Source organism: Callithrix jacchus, chromosome 6, assembly GCF_049354715.1.
Source record: "Callithrix jacchus isolate 240 chromosome 6, calJac240_pri, whole genome shotgun sequence".
Classification (NCBI taxonomy): domain Eukaryota; kingdom Metazoa; phylum Chordata; class Mammalia; order Primates; family Cebidae; genus Callithrix; species Callithrix jacchus.
This window is the reverse complement of record NC_133507.1, coordinates 130,790,609-130,812,231: the sequence shown is the minus strand read 5'-3', so window position 1 is coordinate 130,812,231 and position 21,623 is coordinate 130,790,609. Positions and strand designations below refer to the sequence as shown.

At 40.4% G+C, this 21,623-nt stretch overlaps 1 pseudogene; it reads right to left on the bottom strand.

The window, feature by feature from the left end:
* Positions 1 to 244: 244 nt before the first annotated feature.
* On the bottom strand, positions 245 to 2,227 carry LOC100390993 (inositol-3-phosphate synthase 1 pseudogene; annotated as a pseudogene).
* Between the last annotated feature and the right edge of the window lie 19,396 nt (positions 2,228 to 21,623).

Below are 21,623 nucleotides of genomic sequence, written 5' to 3'. Positions count from 1 at the left end.
GGGGCTGGGAAGAGGTGAAGGTGCTGGGAGAGCTCGTGGAGGAGGCAGAAGGAGGGCTGGGGCAGCTCATAGCCACCACTGTTAAGAGGAGGGAAGCTGGCCGGGTGCTGTGGCTCACGCCTGTAATCCCAGGACTTTCAGAGGCCGAAGCAGATCACCTGAGGTCAGGAGTTTGAGACCAGTCTGGCCAACATGGTGAAACCCCATCTCTACTAAAGAAAACAAAAACCAAAAAAAGAAAATTAGCCGGGCATGGTGGTGCATGCCATTCCAGCTACTCAGGAGGCTGAAGCAGGAGAATTGCTTGAACTGGGGAGGCTGAGGTTGCAGTGAGCCGAGATTGCCCCACTGCACTCTAGCCTGGGTGACAGAGTGAAACTCCATCTCAAAAAAGAAAAAAAAAATAAAGGAGGGAAGCCTGTAGTTCTAGCACTTTGGGAGGCTGAGGTGGGTGGATCACCTAAGGTCAGGTGCTCGAGACCAGCCTGACCAACATGGTAAAACCCTGTCTCTACTAAAAATACAAAAATTATCTGGGCGTGGTGGTGAGCCCCTGTAATCCCAGCTGTTCAGGAGCCAGCTGGGAAGCTGCGTGACAGGGGCCTCAGGTGGTGGGCATCTAGGGTTCCTCCACTTGTGGGTGCCCATTGGCATCAGTGGTGCAGCCGTTGGTGGAAGCGGGTTTTGGTCCTTTCTTGTTCGACACAGGGCAGGCGGCAGCCACGGGTCCGGCTAGCTTGAGGCTGGGCCCTGGGCGCTCCATCTTGTGCTCCAGGAGCATGTGGTTCTGTGGCGGGAGCCCCACGCAGGCCCTGAGGATGCTCTCGATGCAGCTGCGCTGGCGGAAAAGCGCATTGATCACCCGGCTGTCCCGCGGCACCAGCGGCGCCTTGAATAGGAAGCTGAGCAGGGACAGCACCGGGTGGATGGTCTGCGGCTCGGGGTCAGCATCCGCACAGAAGCTCATGCGCTGGCACAGGTCGGTCAGCAGCGCCAGGTCTAGCGTGATGGGTGCGGCCAGCAGCGAGTCCTCGCACGTGTCCTGCAGCACCACTGTGTTGGTCTCGCCCAGCATTAGCTCCGAGGTATACTCATCCAGCGGGAGCTTGCTGTCGCCCACTTACGGCATGTACTTGATGACCACGCAGGGGTCGGGCTCCTCGTCGGGCGTATGGAGCAGTGGGTTGCTCTGCACCATGTCATCCACCACGTTGCTCTTGGACACCTCCTTAGAGCGGAACTGCAACGGCGCCGACAGGTTCTGCCCATCCTTGTTGCCCAGGTGGTTGTAACTCACGATGGACATGGTCTTGAGGTCAGAGCTGATGAGGAAGTCCACGAACACGGACTTGACTTTGGTCTGGCCAGACTTGAAGTCATCTCCGCCCAGGAAAACCTGGCGCTGACACGCGAGCTCCAGCGCTCCGGGCAGCAGGGCGTTCTGCGGGGACCCACTGAGGAAGGCACAGCCCTCCAGGATGCTGGCGACGGCGAAGAGCGTGGAGGGAGACACCTGCAGGCCAAGCTCAGTAATGCGCAGCAGGTTCTCGGCCGTGTCGTTGAGTCCTGGAACCACCTCACAGAAGCGCTGTGTTGGCCGTCCACAGCACCATGACTCTGTCCAGAAATCTGGGATGTCCTTGTGGATCTGCTCCAGCTGCTGCGCGCGCGCGAGCCCCGGATGAGGTTGTCCGCGATGAACTCGGGATGTAGACGGAAGGCCGAGGCTGCAGGGCTTCCATGAGCTGCCACAGTTGCTCTTGTAGCTCCCAATCCGGCACCTTCGCGCGCCGCATCGCCTGGGAGAGGTGCAGCGACGAGATGTCCCAGCCATGAAACACGAGGTCGTGGGGCGCCACCATGGGCAGCAGCGCACTGAAGGGCACAAACACCTCCTGGCCCTCGGCGTACAAGTCCACGCTCACGGTCCCGCCTGAGACAGCGAGCCGTAATAGTTGGCCTCCTTGCGGCCGCTGCGCCTGGGCCAGGACAGACGCAGTGGGTTGGCCGGCACCGCGGCTGTGAGCTTGGAGCGGTTGTTCCCGCCCCAGCGGGCAAGCATGACCCCGAACCGGGGCATCTGCCGGGCGATCCGGAAGGTGAAGCGCGTGGTCGTGGGTGCACCTTGACGACGCGCATCGTCTGGTACTGGTATTGCGCCTCGATAGCCTCGGGGCCCGTAGACTACGTCTGGGCTCTCGAGGAAGACCTGGGCGGCGGCCTCCATCGCAGCGGGCGGCGCGGAGTCGGCTCAGGCAGCGCCAGCTGACAGCGCGGCTGTAATATTTTTATACTTAAGCCAAACGTTTGACGTCTAAACCTTAAAAACAAAGGGGAAAAAACCCACACGGATTTGTTGCACTGGAGGGCACTGTATTCCAGTGCTTCCTGAGAAAGAAGTCCTTTGGCCCCGAGTTTGCATTGCCGTTAAGCAGATGTGAGAATGTTGAGGGGAAGGCAGTGTTCCTGCTCTACTTTGAGACTTTCTCCATTCCAGGTCATAAGTCTAGTTTTTTAAAAGCAATATCCGTATCCACCTGTGTTTTTCCTCCTAATAATTAGAAGGATGATTATCTGGAAAACTAAGCATAGATTTTATTGTGCAAATATTTTAGAGCTTCTTTTAAAATTGCCTTGAAGATCTGATGTGCTATTTCCTTTTTGGGTGTCCTCAATGGAGTACAGCATTTATTTTTTGCAAGCAAATTTCTGGAAACAACCTAAAGTCACTTGGTACCAAGGACATGCCTATTCAAATCAGATGGTGCTAGATATACTTTGCCACTGAAAGTAACGGCAAAAACCACGATTACTTTTGCACCAACCTAATAGATATACGAAGGTGCGGATTGTGTGACATAGATTCTCAACTATCTGAGAGTCATCATTAACTCTCTTCCTGGCCACCCACATGAAAGTCCTGTTGCTTCTGTGATATGTTATTCATAATAAAAAATACCCATGCAATACTTCCCAACTGCAAAACTAAGGCATTGAAAGTAACTTAAATCTTTCTATGTGGCCCTCCCTAGCGCATGCGTTAACTCGGGTTCATTATTTTCTTGCTTCCCTTTTTATATACTTTTATTGTATAAAATGTATATATTATATAAAAATTTTATATAATTGTATTGTGTAAAAAGGGAAAGGTATTGGGTACAAATATATGAGTCATATCTATTAATGTGAATGGGCTGGTCTACTTAAAAATGTCCTATTGCATTGAAATGCAAACCCCAATTTTATGCTGTATGATAAAACACAGAGATTGAAAAGGCTGAAAGTATTGTGTTGTATTTTAATTTTAATTGTTTTAACGTTATAAAAAGAATATCATGTGTTACGTGATCTTTTGCACTTTTTAAACTTAAAATTATATTGCTATGATTCATTCAGGTTGTTATGTTTACCTGAACTGGAGTTCGTTTATCATGACTGCTATTGACTATTACATTCTATAACTTTGACATTATTTATTGATTTTACTGTTGGTGGGCTTTTAGGTCGTTGAAGGTTTTGCTCTGAAAAATAGTGATATCATGAACATTCTTATACATATGTCCTGATGCACAAATGCAACCATTTCTCTAATAATACACTTCGGTTAATTGTGTTTAACAATCTCCAGGTAAGAATGTAGTCATTCTGCTGTCATTTTCTGCATTCCAAACAAAGTTAGGCAGAAAGTCATGAAGAAAGTTTGCGGAAGGATTAGTTCAACTTATTTCTTACTGACTGGCTCAACTCGAAGGAGCCAGAATTATTTCTGGTCCCTTGGACATGTGTATGGTCTTTTTTCCTCTTAGTACCTGTTGTCAATATAACTGAGACAGAATAGTATAGATATAATACAAAATGTGTAGAAATAAGCAGCTGTAATATGCATATGGCTAGATGAAGTTGGCAGGCCCGGTTCCATGAGACACTTCAGATGAAGGTAGGCCTCGTTCTCATTCTAGTCCTTCTTGTAGTGCAGCCTCGTTGAAATCTGGAATGTTTTCTTGGACTGCCATTTTTCATAACCATGTGGGCGAGTGTGGCTGGAAATAGCAGGAAATCCTGTATCATCCATGAAAGCAGCTCTCCCTCCAACCAATATGATAAACAAAAGGATATTTCTGAGAGTCCACTACCTACACTCAACTTATTCATTGAATATGCATTAAATGTATGCTAAATCTAGCATTGTAAACCACTTGCTATTCTTGTACCATAGGCTTTTTATTTTGAAGCAGAAAGGTTACTAGTTTTAAAGGTGTCAAAAATGTAGCCTGGCCCAGCTTAAGTGTCCTTGTTTATTTATCTTAGATCTTTGGGACTGAGAAATCTAAAAAACAAAACCACCCATATTCCATAGGTGACAGAAAGATCAAAGAGCTTGAAGGAAGCAGTCAACTTGAACATCAGAGTGACGATGAGTTAAAATGTTTTCTTTCTTGCATTTATCATGTTTTTCTTTAAACTCAAATTCTTTTAATTAAAAAATTGTGTGGGTACATACATATATATATACTTATGAGGTACATGAGATGTTTTGATATAGGCATGCAAAGTATAGTAATCATGTCATGGAAAATGGAGGATCCATCTCTTCATGCTTCAATCCTTTGTGAACACGAATTTCTTGAAGAGCAGGATATGCATTCAGGTTTTTAAGAAGATGATTTTTTTATTCTGAAGATCTGACCGTTTGCTTTCCATTTACAGGTATGCAGTAGGATCACTCAAGTCACAGTTTTGAATGTGCACATGCGATTGTATGCCAGGTGAAACTTTCTTCAACCACAACAGAGTTCCAAGTCTCTCTCCCCTCTTAATAGGACCTTTATACTTAATTGGCTTAATGTAGAACATTTTGACACAAAAACCTAAAAGAAGAAAACTATAATTATTTATCTGGGTTTCAGTAACTTTGGATTTGAAATTCAAAAATAGCAAATTTGCAAAAACAAAAAAAAAGAAATAAAGTTGAATGAACTCAGGAGAGGAATAGATGAAAATGACAGAATGATATTACAAAGGAAAACTAAATTACAGGACGCCAAAGGAAGAATAGATTCAAAGGAAACATTAATAAAGACATTGAAGAATAACAGTGGGGAAATACTAGCTAGTTGGAAAGGGTGAATGATTCCTTAAGGCCGGGCACGGTGGCTCATGCCCACAATCCCAGCACCTTTGGAAGTCAAGGAGGGTGGATCATATGAGATTAGGAGTTAGAGACCAGCCCGTCCAACATGGCGAAATGCTGTCTCTACTATAAGTACAAAACATTTAGCTGGGCATGGTGGCAGGCACCTGTAATCCCAGCTGCTCAGGAGGCTGAGGCAGGAGAATTCCTTGAACCCGGGAGGCGGAGGTTGCAGTGAGCCAAGATCACGCCATGGCACTCCAGCTTGGGTGACAGACTGAGACTCTGTCTCAAAAAAAAAAAAAAAAAAAAAAAAAAGTGAACCCCAAACAATGTTAACTCCAAGACATATTCTAATAAATGATTGGACTTTAACAATAAAGAGAATGGAAATACTGGAACAAAAATGCAAACCTTGCTAAATATCAAAAGAACTAAAAAGGCAAAGACCCAAGTAGAGAAACAGAGTATAATACAGTAATTATAAAATAAAATGATGGTATTGGGTACAAATATATGAGTCGTGTGAATGGGCTTATCTCATCTATTAAAAAACGTTCTGTTGGGTTAAAAAGCAAACCCCAGTTTGATGTTGTATGGAATAAAAACACAGCGATTGAAAAAGATGAAAGTGAAGAGCTGGACAAAGATGTGCCAAGCAGTAAGAAAGCGAGGGCTGTTGTCCTGTTACCAGAGACTGGAATTCAGGCCAAAAGACACTGAAACAAGACAAAGGAAGATAATGTCAGAGGGTAAGTGCCACAAGTCACAATGAAGATATAGCAGTTACAACTATCCATGCACTAAACAACAAACACAAGTCATCTATATAAAGCGGAGACCACAAGACGCCAGGAGACACAGATAGAAACTCACCGATAATAGGAGACTTTAATACACTACTGGCACTGCGCACCTGTCAAGTTGGCATAAAAATAAGACTCTAGAATTATGCTGTCCAATAGGGTGTCACTAGCCATATTGAATATGTGGTTATTCAGCACGTGAAAGGTAGTTAATCTGAACTGAGATGTGCTTTAATGGTAAAGTATACAATGGATTTTGAAGACTTAGTACTTAAAAATGTAAAAGATCTCAATAATTACATATTGATATAATATTTTGACAACCTGAGTTAAATAAAATATTAAAATACCATGTTTCCTTTTAATTTTTTATTATGGCCACTAGAAAATTTAAAATTAAATGTATGACTTGTATTATATTTCTATCGTATAGCTCCACTATAGAAGGGCTAAAACTCCATCAGGTGGGTTTTATGAATATATATTAATCAAAAGATGTGCAAGACTTATACACGGACAACTACAACAACCGTTAATATAACAGTGAAGGAAGACCTAAGTAAATGGAGGATATGATATGTTCATTGATTGCAGGACTCACTACTTTAAAAATATCAGTTATCAATATGATCTGTATATTTACTGCAGATTCAGTCAAAGCTCTGTCAGGATTTTTGGTGGAAATTAGCAAACAGATTCTGTAATTTATTTGGAAATGCCAATGACCAAGAATTGCCAAGGCAACCTGAAAGAATAAGAAAGTCTATTCCAATTTTGCATTCCAGAACTAGGGAAAAAACCTCTTGGTAGATTTGAGGATGCACTGGGCTTAGTATAAGCTGGACCCTCCTGAAAAGCTACTTCAACCACCTGACTATAAGCCCCTAGTCTGGTCAACCACAGTGGCCTTTTAGATCTCCGGGTTTAGTGTCAGTTTTGAGCAAGTGTCCAATAATCTCTGAAGAGCCTGATAATTTCTTCCCCAATGTGCTGTCATCCTGCTAAACCATCACAGGTTCCTTTGGGGATGGCTAGAAGTAAGGTTTACATTATAAATCGTTGGGTGCATGGCAGGACCCTTACTCAAAAGGACTGAGCCTCCCTTTCATTCAAGAGGCTCTGGGACTGTGAACCGACTCAAGCCTGGCAATTTATTGGGGATTGCAACCCCTTATTGTGATGACTGAAGTCCACATTTTGTTCAACAGACCTAGAGCATTTCCATTTATACAAGTCCAATGAGGCTTTAGTTGGCTGCTCATCTATTCAGTTCTAGGGTCACAGTGATTACTAGCCAATGTCACAAATCTCAGATGTTTAGATGAATCTGATTACTTTCTGCTCTCGGTGACCTTGGCATTGACTGTTAAGTGCCACTTCAGAGGACCCAGTTCCATGGCAGAAGTTTCTCTTGTGACATTGGGCCCACAGAGGACAACCACTGTATAGCTCCTCAAGGATGTGGGTTCCCTCACGAGATACCTCCCACAGCCTTGGTGAGGCGGGGCTCCTCTGGACTCACTCCCAATAGGAGTGCATATATATGTTCATTAAAAGGTATAAGAAGCTTCATAGCAGCAATTTTATAATCACCTAAAACTGGAAACTACCCAATGGAAGAATGCAGACATAGATGAAAATAAATGTGTATAATGGAATATCATATATCCCAAAGAATGTCGATATAAAAACATAAATTACACAATCGTGATGTAGAATGTAAGAAGCCACACAAAAAGAAGGCGTGCTGTTCAATTCTATTTATACCATTTTTAGAAACAGGAGGAACTAACGCATGGTGTTAGAACTTGGGATAGTGATTGCCTTGCCGGGAATAATGTCTAAACGGTAGCACAAGGGATCTCTGGGATGCTGGTGATGTTTTTTTCTGGATCTGGGTGCTAGTTACACAGATGTATTCACTTGATGGAGTTCATGGAGTTGTACATGGATGTGTTGTGCACTTTTATGTGTATATTTTATACCTGGATGCAATTAAAACAAGAAACAAAGCCAATACCTGGAGTACCAGGAGACCTAGCTTCATCTGAAACTTAGAAGCTTTCAAAAATATTTCACATTCGACTCTTGCACAAGTAGCAGCATTTATGATGTGTGGGATTTGAGTAAATAGAAGTGTCTGTCCATTATGGTTAGCATTGCTGAAAGCGGCTTTGTTTATAGATCGTGAAGCGAAACCACAAGGGCCACAGGAAGGAATGACTCCAATCAGCTGCAGGGTTTCATGAAGTGTGTGCATGAGGCAGAAGTTTTCAGGGAAAGGGGTGAAAAGCCCTCGAAAGTGCATCAGCAGGAAAGGATCATAAAAAAATATCTATCAGCTACTAGGCTTATTACCTGGATGGCAAAATAATCTGTACACCAAACCCCTGTGACATGCAGTTTACAGTATAACCAACGGGCACATGTAGCCCTGAACCTAAAAAGTTTTTTAAAAAATGCATCAGCTTGTTTGGTATACTGTATGTCCTTTCTGTCCTAGGTTTTATCATTTTGAAAGAAGAACAAAAGCTCTATGTATGGGACCTGCATTAAACAAATAAGCATCACCACCTCCAGTAGGCACCCTAGGTGTAGACTCCACCTCTCTTCCCTCTTCCAGATATTCAAACAGCATGATTGATAGCATTTTTGCTTTGATAAGGTTTCTCCTGGCCCATAATCATTCCAGTGAATGGTGTAAACACAGTAGATCCAGCAGAGCACAAGACATCCACACCCTGGTGAGGCCTCTGACTTCTAGGATGTAAATAAGAATGAACAGACCGAAGAGCTGCCCTGGGGAGCTTTATGACCCAGGAACATGGTGTTAGCCCACTGATTCCAGACCAGGTACCAAAGCTTGAAGCTGCCAGAACTTGTTGGGATGTCCCAGTGTTTCTCACTCTGTCTAGCCCAATTTTAACCTCCCTCTCTGCAGGTGCTAATAACCATGTTGTAAAGATGAAAGCATTTAAAATGGTACTTGGTACATAGTAAGCCTTAAACAAATATATTACCTACTATTACTGTATGGCATTTGGGGGGAATGAGGCAGTCCATTTAAGTGCATTTTCTAGGTACCTGGATCTTGACTTCTTCAAGTCCACTTTGAAAACAGCTGTCTTTTTATGGGAACCTATTATAAAAGTATCACACGTTGCCCTAGTCTCATTGTTCTCTCAGTGATCTAGAAAAGTGATTGTAAACAGCACCTACTACATATGGTATTTTAATACAACGAATGATACCTCCTGGGTTTATTAAAGTGCATGGAGCCCAACCAAACAATTCCAGATTGTAATGTGTCTTGAGTTTGTCTTGGCAACCCCTCAGCTCTTGCATCATGCTGCTGTCACTATGCCTGCTCTCACCAGCCTCTCCTCCCTTCTAATAGGCTGCCACCTGAACAACTGGCTTCACCAGGAGTGCTACAATTATGTACAAAGCAACACTGAGCAGGCTCAAGACAAGAGCCAAGAAGTTACTGTATCAGTTAAGTGCGCACACTTTACAGTATGAGCTGTGTCTAAATTTTGGCTATTAAGGGGCCGTTTTCCCATATTTCCCATCTCTTAGTCCTGTTTCACTATTTGAGGTTGCTTTGTAAGTAGTATCTCTATATGTGGGAGTTCCCCTCTAGTTAGGATGGGGATCATTGAAATGAATGGATACATGGCTATTTATTTCATCACACTGGCACCCCAAGCTGATGCTGAGTATAACTGAAAATTCACAAGTGTGACCCTCATTGTCTGGAAGAGATAGAGGTGCTCTTTCGCCTGCTCTTAGGGTCAGCCTCTAATATTCAACCTCCACAGCCTTGGCCAGTAACACCGTGGTTTCGTGGGAAGAGGAACCAAAAACCTGAGTTCAGGTCCAGACTTCACCATCTCCAACTGTGCTTGGCAGGTCCCTTAACTTTTGGCACCTCAGTTCAAGTTCCTCATCTCTAAAATGGCATAGTCGTGTTTGATTCCCCTTTGGAAAAGGCAGGTGAGATAAGTCAATGTGTGAAGGCATTCAGATGGAAAACATTGTGTTTGCTCCCTGCTCTTTTCCTTCTTCCAAGTTTGGATCCCAATTCACAGCCCATACTTGAAGCCAAGTTCTTGGAAGCTGCTCCAAAGACAGTGGTGTAACTGGTTACATCTCTGGTTTTTCATACTGTCAGAACTGTGAGCCCTTGAGGCAGCCAACATTGGGCAAGGACACTAAGAAAAGAGATTGGGGCCAGGTGCAGTGGTTCATGCCTGTAATCCCAGCACTCTGGGAGGCTGAGGCTGGCAGATCATGGGGTCAGAAGTTTGAGACCAGCCTGACCAAGGTGGTGAAACTCTCTTCTATACTTAAAATACAAAAATTAGCCAGGCTTGGTGGTGAGCCCCTGTAATCCCAGCTACTCAGGAGGCTGAAGCAGGAGAATCACTTGAATCCAGGAGGTGGAGGTTGCAGTGAGCTCAGATGGTGCCATTGCATTCCAACCTGGGTGACTGACTGGGTAACAGAGTGAGACTCTGTCTTAAAAAAAATAAAGAGGTTAGGGACCAAAGAGTTGGATGGTTGTTTGTGCAACCCCATACCTTTGAGCAGAGTACCATCCAGAGCCATGGTGATCACACGTCTGGATCTCGTTGGAAGACTTGCCAACATATATTAGCCCATGGCCCGGCTAGTGCCAAAAAGGAGAAATGTGAGAGCAGAGCTCGTGGCGTCAGACATTTCCAATTTTCATTTGCCATATTAGTCATGCAGTGGATCCTGACAATTCTGCTTTCACTGTACCTTTCCCTGAACTTTCTGTAGTTTATGGGAAGGTTGTCCTTCCAGAATTTTAATATCCTAATTCCGATGTAAACTTGGTTATTCCCTGGCAACAGAATTCTGCTTCGCGATGTTAGCATATCAGTAAATGTATTTATTTATTAGCATTAGCCTCCGTCAATCTACTTTGCTTCAGGTCCATTAGTAAATGGGATAAGTTGTGCTTTTCTATTTTTCTTTGCTCATTACTGGCATGGGGATCACTATGGTTAGATTAAGCAAGAATAAGAAAACGACATGGCTCAGAAAATAATCTTAGAAGTTCTAAAGCAATGTTGAAATGGTTAGTTCTACTAATCGAATCCTACCAAATGTTGGAATTAAAGGAGAAATAAACTCTGAACTAGACAAGTTTGTTTAACACTAGATAAATCTCTTTCACGGTTGCAAACATAGAAGAGGGAGATTCTTAGAAATAATCTGAAATGTCAAAACAATTTAGCCTCAACTGAGATGAGGAGAGAAGGTGGGAAAGGATTAGAGCCAGTTATCTGAAAAGTTATGAAACATGGAGGAGAGGCTGCTTTCTCAGTGGACTTGGTGCAAACCTTGTTTTAGGCACAATATATCCTTCAGTATAGCAAGAACTCGATAAACGTTCAATTGAATTAAACATCTTGGATTTCTGGTGTTAACACTCACAGAGAGATACAGTGAGCGCACTCAACCTTGCACTTTGAAACAAACAAGCAAAAGCAAGAGCCTGGTTATTTGACTACTGATTTTATTTAAAGACGTTTTATTCTTGTTGATACATATGCTGTGAAGAGAAACTACAGAACGTGGCCATTAAGCCTATTATTTAAAATAGTTTTAAAAGATGGGTTTCAAAAGTTTTATGCCTTGTAGCCAAGCTCCAAGTCAACACCTTGATCAGGATATAATCCCATCACTTTGGAAACTAAAATTTATCCTTGGGAATTGAGGCAAATATCAGACAGTGTAGTAATTGATTCACTTTGTCCTCCTTCTGTGAGTATTAAGGGAGCATTCGCTTTGTCCTAATCCACACTAGTCTCTGTATTAGATATCTGTATTGGAATTTGATTTTGATCAAAACCAGAATCAAATTCTTATGTCAACTTTGACATGACCAGGTATTTATCTATAATAAAATATTCCTAATTCTTCCCACCTATCATTCACTAACCTAGAATTCTAGTTTAGGGGTTCCATTATCTGAACACTTTATTTTCCTCCACTAACTTCTTGCTTGCATAGTTTCTGAGGAGAAATCGGGTATAATTCTTATTTTTGCATCTCCATAAGTAATGTGTTTTCCTCTGGCTTCTTTTAGGATTTTCTTTTTAAAATTAGTTTTAATTTCTGTGTGTACATAGTAGGCACATATACTTGAGGTCCATGGGACTTTTGGATACAGGCATGCAATGCATAATAGTCACAGCAAAGTACAGTATCCATCACCTAAAGCATTTATCCTTTATTTGTGTTACAAATAATCCAACTATACTCTTAGTTATTTTAAAATATGCAGTTAATTTTTTTACTACAGTCACCCTGTTGTGCTAGAAAATACTAGGTCTTGTTCATTTTTTCTCTTTTTTACCCATTAACCATCCCCACTTCCCCCCACTACCTTTCCCAGCCTCTGGTAACAATCATTCTATTCTGTATTTTCATGAGTTCAATTGTTTTAATTTTTATGCTCCCACAAATAAGTGAGAACAGGCAAAGTGTGTCTTTCTGTGACTGACTTATTTCACTTAACATAATGACCTCCAGTTCCATCCATGTTGTTGCAAATGGCAAGGTTTCATTCTTTTTCATGGCTGAATCCTATTCCATTGTATATCCATTTGAATGGATACATTTTCTTTATTCATTCATCTGTTCATGGACTCTTAGGTTGCTTCCAAATCTTGGCTTTTGTGGATAGTGCTGCAATAAATAGGATGACTTTCTTTATGTTTGTTTTTCTGTAATTTGGAAATGATATGCCTCGATGTCATTTTTTGTTTGTTGTTTGTTTCTTTTGGCATTCATTTGGCTTGGTGTTCTCTGAGTTTCCTGAACCTGTGGTTTGATATGTCACATTAATATGGAAAAATTCTCAATCATTATTGTTTTAAATATTTCTTCTTTTCCTTTATCTCTTCTCTTTCTGTTCTTATTTTACCTAATCTTTTAAATTTATTTTTATTTTTGAGACAGGGTATTTGTTGCCCAGGCTGGAGTGTAATAGCATGATCTCAGCTTACTCCAGCCTCCACCTTCCATATTCAAGTGACCCTCCCACCTCAGCCTCCCAAGTAGCTCGGACTACAGGCATATGCCACCATGTCTGGCTAATATTTTTTATAGAGATGAGGTCTCACTATGTTGTCCATGCTGGTCTCAGACTCTTGCTTGAGCAATCCTCCCTGCTTGGCTTCCCAAAATGTTGGGATTACAAGTGTGAGCCACTGCATCTGGCCTGGAGGATTCTACTGATATATCTTCAAGATTAGAGATTCCTTCCTCAGTTGTGTCCAATCTCTTTATAAGCCCATTAACGACATTCTTCTTTTCCTTTACAGTGTTTTTTATCTGTAGCATATCATTTTGGTTCTTTCTTAGGATTTCCATCTCTGCTTACATTGCCCATATGTGCCCATCTGTTCTTGGAGGCTGCTTTATCCATTAGAACGCTTAGCACATTAATCATTGTTGTTTTACATTTTAAACAACAAAATAAATCATTGTTGTCTTAATCCCTGCCATGTCTAGTTTTGATGCTTGCTCTGTCTCTTTAAACTGTGTTTTTTTGCTTTTTAATATACTTGTAAATTTTTCTTGATAGCAGAACATGATGTACTGGGTAAAAGGAACCATAGTTAAATAGGCTTTTAACAATGTAATGATAAGGTATGGGGGGAGAAGCATTCTACGTCAGTCTCTTGGTGAGCCTGCGTCCCTCTACTTTGAACTTCACCAGTTCTTCTCAGTCCTCTCCCCATGTCCCTTAGGCCAGGCAGGATGATTAAAGGTGACTGGAGTTGGGCATTTCCCTTCCCTAGGTAGCTTAGTTTCTGATAAAAGCCCAATAGGTTAGGCTCTGGTAAAGCAGTTTCTCCTGAGAGCAGGCCTTGTTCAGAACAGAATGCCCTGGAGTGTTTCAGAATGGTTCTTTTTCTCCTGCCCACTGCTGGAAGTATGAAGGGATTTTTCTTCAATATGCACTGTGAGGACCTGATAAAACTCCTAGAGGTAAAACACATGAAAGCATGGGGCCCCACTAGGATGGGTCTTACTGTAAGAGTTTTAAACTCTCATACTTGTCCACACTGTGCTAGCAATTGTAAATTAATGTTAAGGTTTTCTTATCCCAGTAATGATTCCTTAGGAAGTTTCTGCTTGTGAATCTCTGCTCTACTAAGTTATGATTCTCTGAATCCACCTGTCTCTCCAATTTTGAGGAAATCAGTTTGCCTGTTGCCTCACTTCTCTGATGAACTTAAGGGTTGTTGATTTCTTTAGGGTTGGTTCAGCTTTTTACTTGTTGTTAGGATGAAGTGGTGACATCTAAGTTCCTTAAATGCCAACCAGAAACTGGTAGACTAAATAATAATTTTCTTCTTTGAAGAAACTGGAAGACTAAACAATAATTTTAAATAAATAGATTTGGGTCTGATTTTCAAGGCTATACTATCAAGCTCCAATTATGAAGGCAGGTAGGAGGACATTGGAAGTTTCTGATGGGAGAGATTTAATGAAAACAGTGCTTCATTGAGAAAATATCATTTAAATAGAGAAATGAATAGGAGTTAGCTAGATCCTGATAAGGGAGAAATTGTTGGGGAGACGGAAGGTGTCAGAGAGCAGGAATAGCCCAGGGTGACAAGATAATTCACCATCCAAATCAGGGAGACTTGAAAAGTGAAAGGGCACTATTAATAATTATGCTGGTGCAACAGACATTGGTCAGTACTTTCCTGGGTAATCTGGGATGTGTAATTTCACTACATTTGGGGAGCTACAAGAAAGTCAGAATGAAGAGAACAATATGTGGATGGTTTTATTGGGAGGTAGGTGAAGAAGGTACTCGTGGCTGGTGTTTCAAGTTAAGTTGGAGCCAGTGGATTGTGTCACTGTTCCTCATAATCAGATGGCCTTGAGAAGCCATTGAGCAAGGAGATGAAAGGATCAGATTTACGTTCTGAAAAACTGGATGGATAAGGGCAAAACAAGGTGGGAATAGCAGTTGGGAGATGATTATGGCTTAGATTAGGATAATGATGGTGGTAGAGATGGGTTCTAGAGATATTTAGACTTGGGGATGGGCTAGTTATGGAGAAGAAAATGAGAGGGAGGTGCCAAAGAGTCTTCCAGATTTGTGGTCTGTAGAACTGGCTGGATCATGATCTCTCTCACTCATTTAGGAAGCAATAAAAGAGGACCAGGTTTGGAGGTAAGGACAGGAGTTCAATTTTTAATACATTAAGTTTGAGGGGAAGTGTGAAGACGCCTTACGAGATGCCAAAGATATAGATCTGCAAATCAGAAGAAATCAGATCTAGAGCTATAATCCTTGGAGTCATCAATTTGTATATGGTAAGCAAAGTTACTGAGAAGATAAAAAGGCCCAAGATTGAGCCTTAAAGCTCATTTGGATATTAGGACAATGAGAAGGTTCCAAAGGAGACTGCCAAGGAATAAACAGTAAGGTTAGACAAAAATTGGGAGTGTGATATCACAAAAGCCAAGAGAAGAAATTATTTTAAATAGGAAGAAGTGGACAATGGTGTAAAATGCTATTGAGAAATAACTACGGTGAGAATTGAAAAATGACAGTTGCACTCACGTGACAGTTTACTTGCTAGCATGACAACAGCATGGGGGAACTGCCTTTGTGATCCAGTTACCTCTCTCCTTCGATATGTGGGGATTACAATTCAGGATGAGATTTGGGTGAGGCCACAGAGCAAACCCCCCATATCAGGTGGTAAAGGTATGAATTGCTATTATGCTTTGGGAGAATAATTTGGCAATATATATTACTGGTAATAATGATGCTATGGATAATTATATACTTTCACCCAGCAACTCCCATTTTTGGGATTTTTTTTTTTTCTTTTTGAGGTAGAGCCTTGCTCTATTGTCTTGCTCTGTTGTGCAGTAGCACAATCTCGGCTCACTACAACCTCTGCCTCTTGGGCTCACGCAATTCTCCTGCCTCAGCCTTCTGAGTAGCTAGGACTACAGGCATGCACCACCATGCCCAGTTAAATTTTCTTTTTCTTTTTTTTGTATTTTTAGTAGAGACAGAATTTCACCAGGTTCTCTCCAGGCTGGTCTTGAACTCCTGACCTCAGGTGATCCACCTGCCTTGGCCTCCCAAAGTGCTGGGATTACAGGCACGTGCCATCGTGCCTGGCCCATTTTTGGGAATCTACTCAAATTATAAAGACCTATATACAATGGGAAAAAATAAAAGAAAAGTGCCCATTGGATTTAGTGACATAGAGGCCTCTGTGAAAATCTATATGTTTTTCAATTTCAAAGGCTCTTATCCTCTACTAAAATACTCGAGTCAAATGGAAAATAAACAAGAAATAATTTACCATAAGACTGTTGTACACATTGACTTAAGTTTTCAAATATTTAACATTTTGTTTTTTCAAATATTTAATATTTTAAATGTTACTCATTTTTTTTGCTTATAAAGAAGTTTGGATTTTTAAAAAATTTTTGGGTTTTGTTTCTAAGTATGGATTTTTAATGGTTGGATATCCCAAGTTAAATAAAGGAATAGAGGGTTACCTACGTATTTTTTTAATGCTTACTTTGGAGATTTTATATTATACAATACTAAGCTCTGTGGTTGGATATCAATAAGGCATTTAGGCTTTTTTAGGAATGTTAGTGCTTTGATCACTGTAGTAATTGTTTAACCATTCGAGGTCCAACACCTCTACACCTTGCCGCACAGCCTTGCTCATTAGAAACATCAGTCTGTCTACTCTGTTTCAAAGCTGATTACACGCTTTCTGAAGAAAGAGGCTGGATGCCGATTCACTTTGCGGCTTTCTGTGACAACGTTTGCATCATTATTGCGCTCTGTAGGAAGGATCCTGGTTTGCTAGAAGCTGAGGCAACAGCTGAGTAAGTCATTAAGCACTTATATCAGGTTAAGGTTCATGTCTAGGCAATAATAAAAAAAACAAGAAGAAAGAAAATTAAATAGAATATAAATTTCTGCTTTTCATGGCTTGCCGAACACACTGCCACTAAAAGGCGATTGGCATGGGTAATTTGAAAGATATGTAAAGTTTACTCTGCTATCCTTTCTACTCACTGTCCCTAGAATTTAAAAAGACGAGAGCTCCTATCAACCTATGCATGTTTTCTGAAAGAATAAGGACTCATTCCTAGGGAGTTGTCCCTAATCTTGTTCCAATAGTATGGTTCTGCAGATTAATTTTTTCATGTTAAATGCTTTACTTAGTGCCCTGGAGAAGCCTGAGACTAGGGAGGGGAGAATTGCTCTACATTGGATCCTACACAACCAGGTGGCAGCCCTAGGACTTCAGATCAAATGGGATAGGCTTTGGATTACAGGAGAAATATCTAGTGGTATCTGGAAGAGAAATACATTAAAAAGAATAAAATAACTTTGAAATTAAAAAAAAAATCAGTCTTTTGTTTTACAATTTAGCTATGGATCAGCATTTAGGATACAGGTGTAACTTCTCCAGAAAGTACATTCTTGGCTGGAAATCTAAAGCCAGGTTATTATTTTGGATCTCTGAGCCTGATTTAGAGCTACTTTCATTCAGGTTTTTTAGGTTTTTGAATAACCTGCCCACTATTATTCAGTGGTCTAGGGCTAGCATAATGGCTTGTTAGTATGAGGGACACCAGCTTCTTCTTGACACATTTAACATGTGGAAGCCACCAGAGGAGGCTGGTGTCCCTCAGATGCCAAGTCCCACTTTCACCATCATGTCTACATTGTAGCAATGAGAAGAAAGAAGAGGCCAGGTACAGTGGCTCACACCTATAATCCCAGCACTTTGGGAGGCCAAAGCAGGCAGATCCCTTGAGGTCAGGAGTTTGAGACCAGCCTGGATAACATAGCAAAACCCCCTCTCTACTAAAAATACAAAAATTAGCTAGGCACGATGGTACATGCTCATAACCCTAGCTCTTCTGGAGGCTGAGGGATGAGAGTCACTTGAACTGGGGAGGCAGAGGCTGCAGTGAGCTGACATTGTACCACTGTACTACAGCCTGGGCAACAGAGTGAGACTCCATCTCAAAAAAGAAAAAAGAAAAAAAAAAGAAGAAGCTGGGAAATGGATAGCCAAAGAAAAGATCTTCACTATCTAAAAATCAGATAAGAGTTTTTGAGCAAAACTGTTAGTTTTTGCCACAATGAATAAGCTGGGATTTGAAAACTGGGCATCAAGTAATGGGTGTAACTAATTCCTGAGCTTCAGTTACATCATTTATAAAATGGACTGATAATACTTGCTTTGCTCTTTCCTTCACTTACAGAGTAGTTGTAAGACTTAGATAGGATAGGGTATTGTAAGAACTTTGTGCATTATCATCTTCCAAACAAATTTTAAGTCATGATAATTAAGTTGGGGAGGTGGGTAGGGACCCATACAAAGAATGGCATGGCAAAGGGGCAAATTCATTTACATGTAGAATACAGAAGATGGGAATTCCTAAGACCAGAAGGTGGTGGTGTAAGTCAGACTTACTCCAATTGCAATTTGAATAGTTTTACAAAAAGCAAATTTGACACTATATGTGTGTTTTTTCTTGTTATAGTATGTTTCTTAATTTTTAGGAATCAGTGCACTCCACTGTTACTTGCTGCCACTTCAGGAGCACTGGATACTATTCAGTACCTGTTTTCTGTCGGTGCTAACTGGAGAAAAACAGATATTAAAGGAAATAATATAATCCATTTATCAGTGTTAACTTTTCATACAGAGGTTTCAAATATATAATAAAGTTAAATATTCCTGAACTCCCAGTGTGGAAAACTTTGGTAGGTGAGTATAATCTCTTTATAAATACATGTTCTGATTATTATTTAAATTATTGATACTCTGAAAGAAAGAAAACAACATATGCATTATATTTTAAATATTTAAAAATCATGAAATAAACATTTTATTAATTAAAACCAGAAATAAAAATACAAATAATAAAGAGCTAAATTCTTGTGTGTGCAAACAAAGTTTTATTTCCAAGTTAAAATCAAAGATCGGTGACCCAAACAGACTATATTTTACACAACTATATTTATTTTTATTTTCCAACTTTCTCCAAAAGTTGAAACATCTCCTTCATCAAGAAAAAGGAAAGAGAAAATTTTAAGTGAAAAACATTCCCTCCAATTTATTCTTGCCTCCCAATTGTAGAGACAAATTTAGCAAAATCTTTTGTTATATTTTGACAAATGTTTTGTGAAAAATTCCACCTGAGTTTTTTTTTTCTTTCAAATTTGCATTCAGTCTAGCCAAAATAAGGTTAAGTTACTAGGCCAATTATATGGACATATCTAATTTTACTCCTTTTAATGACCCCCACTAAAATTACAGGGAGATTAAACAATAATAATACCACCAGCAGCAGACAAGCAAAAGAAAACAAGAAAGGATACAACAGCAATAAAATACTGGAAGATGGAAACAGATAGGCAGGGCTTAGGACTAAGCCTAAAAAGCTGAGAACCCCTTAGACTCACACATAAATCCTCAAAAGGCTTGAGAATTGGCAGTGCCCATTAGGAATGCTCTCCTCAGAGCCTAACTTGGCAAGACCTAAAGATGTCAAGGCTAGAATTCTCCCCAATAAATAGAAAGGAGAGAGACTCAGGAAACTAGAAGTCTTACCCATGCGTAAAGCATAGGGAGTTTCAAGGAAGATAGCAAAGGGAAGTTCCCAGAATGGAACTGTGTATCCAGTCTAGAGGAAAAAGATGGGAGGAATTATCAGTAGGTACAAGGAAAACTAAGCAGATGAAATAAATACAGCAGTCTCCCCTTCTCAGCGGCTTATCTTTTGGTGGTTTTGGTTCCCTGCAGTACTGTACAATAAGATATTTTAAGACAGAGGGATAGAGTACATTAATATAACTTTTATTATTATATATTGTTGTAATCTATTATTAGTTATTGTTAAGCTATTACTATGCCTACAGACTTTATTATAGATATGTATGTTCAGACAGTCTGGTTTGACTTATGGTTTTTTACTCTACAGTCATGCAAAAGTGATGCATATTCAGAAGAAACTGCACTTACAGTCTCCATACAACCATTTTGTTTTTAACTTTTAGTACAATATTCAATAAATTACATGAGTTATTAAACACTCTATTATAAAATAGGCTTTGTGTTAGATCATTTGGCCAAGCTGTAGGCTAACGTAAATATTCCAAGCACATTTAAGTTAAGCTAGGAATATTCCAAGCACATTTAAGTTAAGCTAGGTAAGCTATGCAGTTTGGCAGATTAGGTTTATAAATGCATTTTCAATTTATGGTATTTTCAACTTACAATGAGTTTATCAGGACATAACCAATCATAAGTTGAGAAGCATCTGTCAAGGAAAAAACATAGTATATACAGGGTTCAGTACTATTCACAGTTTCAAGCATCCACTGGGGGTTTTGGGATGTGTCTTCTGCAGATGAGGGGGGAACTATTGTAAAATAAGGAAATTATTTTTAAAAAAACAAAAATAAGAAATGAGACACAACCATAGTACATTACAGTCCTCAGTTGTGAATAATGTAGAGACATCATCATGTAAGTACCTAATATTGATTCAACTAAAAGCTATAAATACAGAGAGAGGGAAGTAAGAGGAAAGAGCAGAGCAGTGTTGAAAGAGTTAATTTCACATTTTTCTTAACATGAAGTCAGTCAATGAAGTCCAAATCAATGTAGCAAAACACAGCAGTGTATGTAAATATGTAGAAATAAGGAAATTTATAAATCATAGAAGGTATAGGGAGGAGTCCAAACTGTATATGGAGAGATGAACCCAGAACAGTGGGGAGGGTGGGGCCAAGAATCACTAAGTTTTGTTATAGATCTTTTAGTAACATTTAACTCTGAATCATGCACATGCTTAATTTGATATAAATAAAAAACGAATTAAAGCCAAAAAAGAGAAATTAATTGAAGAATGAGAACTGATTTTTTTCCAACAACTCATTTTAGGATGGGATAAGATATGTTTAAGATTTTCAACCCCATTCTACTGATTCAAGAAGTCTGTATATTCGGTTTTAAACTGGCTCAATACCTGATCTTGGAATTTAGTGGGTACTGGGAACATATCCCAAATACTGGATACGAGCTCCAAGAGATATTGGAAAGTGTTTTTAATGTTTATTTGTGTGCATTTAAATCATTTTGTAGTATTGTTAGGAGGAAGTTAGAGGGCTATCCTGTTACTTTTACTAGACGAAATTATTGTAAACACCTACCTTAATAGTAGGAAGCTCTGGCCCCTAACAGGAATGGCCTAAAAGAACATAAAAATTCACCAGAGCTGCTGCTTCCTACAGCCATTGTGGGGAAGTCCTGACAATGACACAAAGAACAAACAACAGTGAGCGTCTGGCCACTGCTGTTTTGCCTTGGCCCTGCAATAGCTTTCCCTCCTCACACTGCCCATTTCCGCTATGCATAAAAGAAAAATCAGTTAATTAGAGGTCTTAGGATTAGCTCTTGGAGTAGAAGCTGAATTCTAAGAGAATGCCACAGAGTAATCTAGCCAAGGTAGATTCAGGATAGATTTGATAATAGAGTAGCTGGCTAAAGACATGAGGAAAAGATAGTCTGTGTATCTTTTCTAGCACAATAGACATGTATATTTGTAATATCTTCTGT